The sequence below is a fragment of the Octopus bimaculoides genome, chromosome 9, assembly GCF_046866305.1.
Source record: "Octopus bimaculoides isolate indiv1 chromosome 9, ASM4686630v1, whole genome shotgun sequence".
In the NCBI taxonomy this organism is placed as follows: Eukaryota; Metazoa; Mollusca; class Cephalopoda; order Octopoda; family Octopodidae; genus Octopus; species Octopus bimaculoides.
The window spans coordinates 96,241,405-96,249,096 of record NC_142936.1 but is presented as its reverse complement, the minus strand read 5'-3'; positions in this window follow the sequence as shown (position 1 = coordinate 96,249,096).

The window sequence follows — 7,692 nt, the reverse complement described above, 5'->3', positions numbered from 1 at the left end:
GTGTGTTTGCTGACTAAATCAAACTCAGCATGAATTTTTGAAGTCTGGGATATTTTCAGTCAATAACTCCTGAAATACGTCAAAAGCGCTAAAAAGCCACGATAAACACTCATGTTATATCTCCCCAACAATAAACGCTGTCGGCGAGCGACATGACATAACATGTTATAAACCAAAAATACATCCATTTTTCTCGTCAGGAAAACATTCCTGTGCATAGAAATTAACACAAAAAATATACCTTAGGGATTAACATGTATCCCGAACGGCAAGAATAATGTATCAACGTTTATCCACCCAATTCAAATTCTGATTTCAAACGTCATGAACAGCGTTTATAAGAAGAGGAGATTTAATTGTTAAGGAGATATAATACGAGAGTTAATATTGACTTTATAGCGGTTTGGACTGCTATTTCTAGATATGTAAGTGTCTTTATAACTCTGTCCATTATAATTGTGAGTCATTCACAATTATACGTTCTTCTTTTATCCATCTATCTATCTATGTATCTCTCTCTCTCTCTCTCTCTCTCTCTCTCTCTCTCTCTCTCTCTATATATATATATATATATATATATATATATATATATATATATATATATATATATATATATATATATATATATGCACTTATCCATTAGAGGATTTTGTGCATAATATATTTTTTTATGTTTTAGATATCGCAATTTTCAAATTCTTCGCATTGAAATTGGTGGTAAGATGGTCTCCATTTTAGATTTGGCTACGTGTGATTTTGCCAGACTTAAAATGTTAGCAGAAGGTACAAAATGTAATAGAGTGCACAGATCAGGAAGGTATTTATTTAAGGTATTCGATAGTCTTTTCCCCTTTAATTACAAAGCACGAAATTTTGGGGGAGGGCGCCAGACGATTAGATGACCCCAGTACGCTACTGGTACTTAATTTATCGACCCCGAAAGGATTTCGAAAGCATTTCGCCCAGCGTGCTAACGATTCTGCCAGCTCGCCGCCTTCAGGTATTCGACATTACTTGTCTCTGCTATATTCTTGAAATATTTGTGCATGCTCCATACAAATTAGTATATGTGGAAACACTGCTTTTATTGTTATAAATGTGAAATAAGGGGACGAGCTGGCAGAATCTTTACCACGCCAGGCAAAATACTTAGTGGCATTTTGTCCGTTTTACATTTTGACTTCAAATTCTGCCGTGGCCGGCTTTACCATTCGTCCTCTCGGGGTCACTATAATAAGTAATAGTTGAGTACTATGATCAATGTAATCGACTTAAGCCAAATTGCCCCGTACCAAAATTCGAAGCCACTATTTCGAGTGCTTTATGCCTCTAAGATTGAAACCTTTAATTTCTACTTCCTTCTAAACATCTCCTCTTGAGACTGGCAAAGAAGTAATCTAAAATATATATTATTTATTTATACTGTTTACACTAATAAAGCGGCGACAGCTCGTTCAGGAATAGGACGCATATCTGTAATTTATTTTCATAAAATAAATGTTTACACTTATGACACTCACTTTTCTCACTGAGTTGTAGTTGTTCACATTGACAAATACTGTAAACGTGCTAGAGAAGCGTTCGAGATTTCCGTTCAAAATTATACTTGTTGCTAATATTTGACGTATGCGTGCTGTCCGCTTATAAAATGAATCACAATGAAAGGTAATTAGATTATTATACACAAATATTGATTTGCAATATTGGCGCAAAACCAAGCAATTGGAGATTGGATATAGCTGATTCAGTCAATTACTTTCTCGTCTATTACATTATTTTATCGACCTCAGTCGAATCAAATATGTATTCTTCATTGGCAGGATGTGAACTCATAATGTAAAGCGTTGTAACTAAATATTTATTTTTTATTGTCTACGGGTGGCTCTAACATATAGGGGACAAGCAAGGACAGACAAAGGGATTACAACGATTACAAATCGACCCCGAAAAGAGGAAAGGCAAAGTCGACCTCGGTGGAATTTGAACTTAGAACGTAACGGCAAATACCGTAAAAATTTCGCCCTGCGCGTTAACTATTCGTCCAGCAGGCCTCCTTTAAGTATTTTGTCTGCCGCTCTACCAGAAAGATACATTGGCTTTTAACATAGACACCAGGCTTTAAAATTTGGGAAAGTACAACAGACACTGAAGCTCCGGCTGTATATTTGATATAATATAGTTTTTTTTTTATTATTTACTTCAGAAGACTGAAATTCAACTACAGCTGGATTTGAACTCAGTGCATAAAAGTCCCTCACTAAAACGCGTAAATCATTTTGTTTGTGGTTTTAGCGATTTTGTCCATTCAGCGAATTATTAGAACCAAATGTTTTAATGGGCTCCAATTGCCGTTTTTTTTTTTTTACTTTGACTTATAATCTGTCAGGATAGTTTAACTCCATGGTGCAGTGTTACTGCGATACTGTAAAGATCAGAAATGAAATCTCTACCAGATTACGGGTAAAGCATTACTGGACAATACACATAGTAAAAGAAGATAAAATGGTGTAGTTAGCCAACTGATCACGTTGCAGCTTTGTAGTCAAGTGTTTTTATGACTCATTGGTAATGATGTTACCCGTCGTTGTTGTTTACATTTGATTTTAATAAAAATCAAATACGATTTTACGATAAAATGTGCTTGTGATGAACCCAACACTACATATCATAAACGAACAAGGCTTAAACTCTTTGCAGTCCAGGAAATGTTTGATGATATTTATTCTTCGGACGAAGAGTTTACACTGATACAAGCAATGAGAGCGATTCAGCCAATGAAACTGGCGAAAGAGGTGAGGAAAGAAACGATCTGGGCTAGCAAATAAGCAAGTTGAGAAAAAGGCCTAATATTGTTTTTCTCCTGATTTTTGTTTATTTATGTGATTCTGTCCATTCGTTTGCCTGCATTGCACAAATAGGGTAGTTGAGGGAAAGGTCTATTATTGTTATTTTGTTTTTTGTGTGCTTCTGTCCATTCGTTTTCCAGCTCTCGTTACTCTTGAGTTGTATGCGCAACTATTTATTATGTTGCTCAGGATTCTGGGTGGAAGATAAAGTTAGACACAGAGGGCCAAGGTCTAAAATGCTGGAATGAAGTACCAGTCATCAAGTAAGAGATTTTAATGTCATCAACTAAGCCCTTTCTTTAAAACTGCTGGCTTTGTGTCTATATTAGAAATATATATATATAAAAAGACATTAATGTGCTGGGAATACACTCATACGTATTAACATGCATGTATGTATGAATTTTTACATGCATTTCCGAATGAGAAAGAACGTATGCGTTGTAAGTAAATATTTTTAGACAGGAGACGTAATGTGAAATAGTATACTGAGAATGATATCACTCAAATGTGGTTCAGTTGCTAAGCAATTTCGAATACAAGCTATATCGATTTTAAGAGCTTTATAATACAGAATGAATTTGCTTTAGCAAATAAATCACTTTAACAGTAATATAATTTTTCATTACACATAGAAATTGATGACTAATTGTAAGATATGTTGTGAAAGTGTACAAGGCAATAATATATTGCTCCATTCTTCCTCTCTCCTTCTCTTTGCGTTCCTACACTCAGGCATACACACAAAAGCATATACATGTGTGTGTGTGTGTGTGTGTGTGTATACATATCGTGACCTTTTTGATGACTGTTGCTTAGTCCATGGGAAGGGAGAAGTAGAACGTTCCGTGCCAGGACACAACATCTCTCTCAACAAGTCTCCTGTTGGTTCTTCTTGGGGCATCACGCATCTCGCTGGGGCAGTGAAGTGCATGCCTACACTGATAGATTACTTTAGGATTTACACAAATACTGAACTGCTATCTTATGGAAGACTCCAGGAGAATAAAGCTTGGGCTATGTTGTCTACTAAGAAAAAGTTAAGTGAGACTTTCAACTTTAAAGGTAGCTTCCACAATATTCGGGTAGCTTTTTAATAAATGGAAACAAGAGTTAGTTTGGGTCTCCATGCGAGTGGGTCTGTCTACCTCAAAATAGAGAAAAATACGCACCTTAACACTTCTATGAAGTGGTATTTTGCTACTGTGTCCCTCGGCAAAGAGAGCATATAATTTCAACATCAGACCCTGTCATTGCTCTCATTGTCTAGGCGGTAGTCAATGTATCACAGACAAATATTTTCTTTCCCATATGTGGTACGTCGCTCGTATGCGTACATGAGCGTCGTTGCATAGGTAGCAGCCTGCGTGATGCTCTCGGTTGACTGCGTGAATGAGTCCTTTATTAGTACTACACGCTGAGAACAACGATCAGCAAGGCACCCACAACTGATGATGCTTCGTTAGCTGTTCACAGACATTGACGAGTCTATTACGGAGCACGCAGGCAGCACATCATGTAATACAAACCTACTGTATCAAACACAAACACACATACGCACATACAAACACACACACGCACACGCACGCAGACAAACGCAATCGCAAACACACACGCGCGCACACACACAAACACATACCCACACACATATATAGGTAAAGACGTGGCTACGTGATAAGCTGTTTACTCCTCAATCACGTGGTTCTGGGCTCAGTCCCACTGCATGGTACCTTGGGCAAGTGTCTTCTCCTACACCCACTGGCTTAAGGTTTTTTAAACATTCTATGTCAGCCCTAAGTAGGAGAATTTAATGTTGAATACGCTCTTGCCAAGGGCAACGTTGAGAACACAAGAGACACATAAACCAATCCAAGACGAGACACACTGAAAAACGAAAGGAAATACCAATGGAAGTCTGCTATGATATGTTTGAGGTGCCAGCACCGAAAGAGATTGACCCTCGTAGAAGCAGCATTAGAAAAGGAAACAGACTGTACCTTTAGGAACGATGTCAAAACGAAAAAGATATTAAATTTTAAAAAATAGCAAAGGTACTGGAAAAATAAAAATAAAATATATTTCACTTCCTACGGAAGTCGAAATCTGAAAAGGGGAGTTGTTGTGATGAGTCACGACGCCCCCTTGCAATAAATAGACTGGACCGAGTGATTATAAATAGTAGCGGTCGGAGTGAAGTTTCTGGGTGTTAGTTCCTGTTGAGTTCGTAGTGAATTCGGAAGGTGTCGGCTGCTTAGTTCGTTTGGAATATTGATTGTTGGTACGTGAAGAGATTGTTGGATCGTTACGTTGTTATTACAAGACCGGTATAGAGTACCAAAACCATCCATTACAATATCGTGTCGGTACCACAACACTGGAGACGGAAGAGGATACAACATGCATACACACACATATGTTTAGTGAGAGAGCGAGATAGATACATACATAGAGAGAAAGAGAAATGTAGAGAAAGTGAACTCGAGAGTGTGTATATTACTTCATAAATATGTAGTTTTATGTAGTTTTATGTAGTTTTTTGTGTGTTCACTTCGCGAAATTTATATATCAATATATAAACATACATGCACACACACATTAATTGAAAGGTTCACAAGTGAGGCATGCATGCACGTTTATCAACGCACACGTGCTCTGATACACAGGCTGGTGTATACGAATAACTTTGGAGTGCATTGAGAAATATCGATCTGTTCGAAGAAATATACTCGCGGCTAAAAAATCTTTCGAAATATGGGAAAATATTTGGACTGACGAGATCCTTCTCTGAAATTTATAGATTCAAAATGGAAAGCAAAAGAAAGAAAAAAAGAATGTAAGCTTTCTTTCGTTCGCCGATTAACGAAGTATCGATGCCATGGTATTTTCGGAAAAGTATACTTTAATGCTATTATGTAGAAATTTAACCCATTCTTTCGATCAATATATCAGAAAGTCTTAAATAAATAAGTCCCACGTCGCCGAATTATATGGCTTACAGTTTCCCTGTATTCTTTTTATGTCGAAATCTTTTGAGAATACGATAATAAATTCTTCAGTAATTGGTTCTCTCTTTTCACAAGAGATATATGTTATCATAAACCAATCTAAGTTCCAAGACATTTAATTATTCGTTTCAAACCTCCTGTAGGTCTTCGACATTCTCTGGGTATTCATAGTTCCTAAATTTGGTAAGTAGCCAGATATTTCTTCTTTAATGATTAGTTCTTTCCTAATGCAATATTTGTACATATCTGTGAAGTCTATTGTTCATATTCGTTCGCTCAGGAGATATGTTTGTGCCGATGCTGCATATGTTAATAATTTATTGATAAATCTATGAAAATGTGCATACACATACACACACACATTTCTCTCTCTCTCTCTCTCTCTCTTCCTCTCTCTCTCTCTCTGTATATACATATATATATATATATATATATATATATATATATATATATATATATATGTATATGCACAATTGTGAGTGCGTGTGTATGTATATATGTGTATTTACATTTATATTTGTACATGAGTAATTCGTTATTACATTTGCACGACTATACATAAAATACACACTCTACATAATTGTATATTGAGTTCTCTTTTGAGCTATGGCTTTTCCAAAGCTACACTGCGCATATTCCACACACACATACATGCACATACACATACAAATACACGCATATAATAAGAATACTTATGCATTTATGTACATGTATGAGAATATGCACATACATATTTGTGAATATATATATATATGTATATATATATATATATATATATATATATATATATATATATATATATATATATATATATATATTTATACGCACACATGTATATAAGCGTGTGTCTGTATGAATATATATAAGTGTTTGTGCGTGTGTATATATGTATGCGCATGTATCTTTTCATAGCAAGAGACATTTTGTAGATTGCACCTATTTCTATGAATTAATGATTCACTTCCTAACTCCTCAGAGTTTCTCAGTCGATGACATACCTTCGGCGCTACAAAAATTAACGGTGAATCGATGTGTACCGAAAGTCATTACATGAAATTACGTCACTCATCAGCGTCACATGTTTCTAAGAATGCGCCTTCAGTCTTCTAAGAATAGATTTCATTCATGACAGCTTTGTTGATGGTAACTACATACAAATCTCTATCGTACACTATTTGACTTGGCTCTGTGAATATATATTGTCACTTTATCAATACATGATTAAAGCTTTACTCAGCTTATATACTGAATGCTATTCCGTAACCCTTCCCAATGGGACCAGAAATGTGACAGAATACGTCACGAATATTGATATTTCTTATTTAATTTCACATCTGCATGAAGTAGCAATGGAAAAGATTTTAGAGCCGTACTGCAGCTGATAATAAAACGTTGGCTAGTGTAATTTATAGCACTTCAATAAACCTTGGAATTTAGTAAAATAATTCATTCGAATAATCTTACAATATTCTGTAATTCAAAGGCGACGTACCGGCAGAAAGGTTAGCACGCCGGGCGAAATGCGAAGCGGCATTTCGTCTGTCGTTACGTTCCGAGTTCAAATTCTTCCGAGGTTGACTTTGCCTTTCATCCTTTCGGAAATTGATAAATTAAGTACCAGTTTCCTACTGATGTCGATGTAAACGACTGGGCCCTTCCCACCAAATTTCGGGCCATGTGCCTAGTGTAGAAAAGAATATTATGTAATTCAATATGGCGGCAAGCTGGCAGAATCTTTACTGCGCCGGACATAGCACTTAGCGTTATTTCCTCCAGATTTACGTTCTGAGTTCAAATTCCACCGAGGTCGATTTTTGTTCGACATACATGCGGAGTCGATT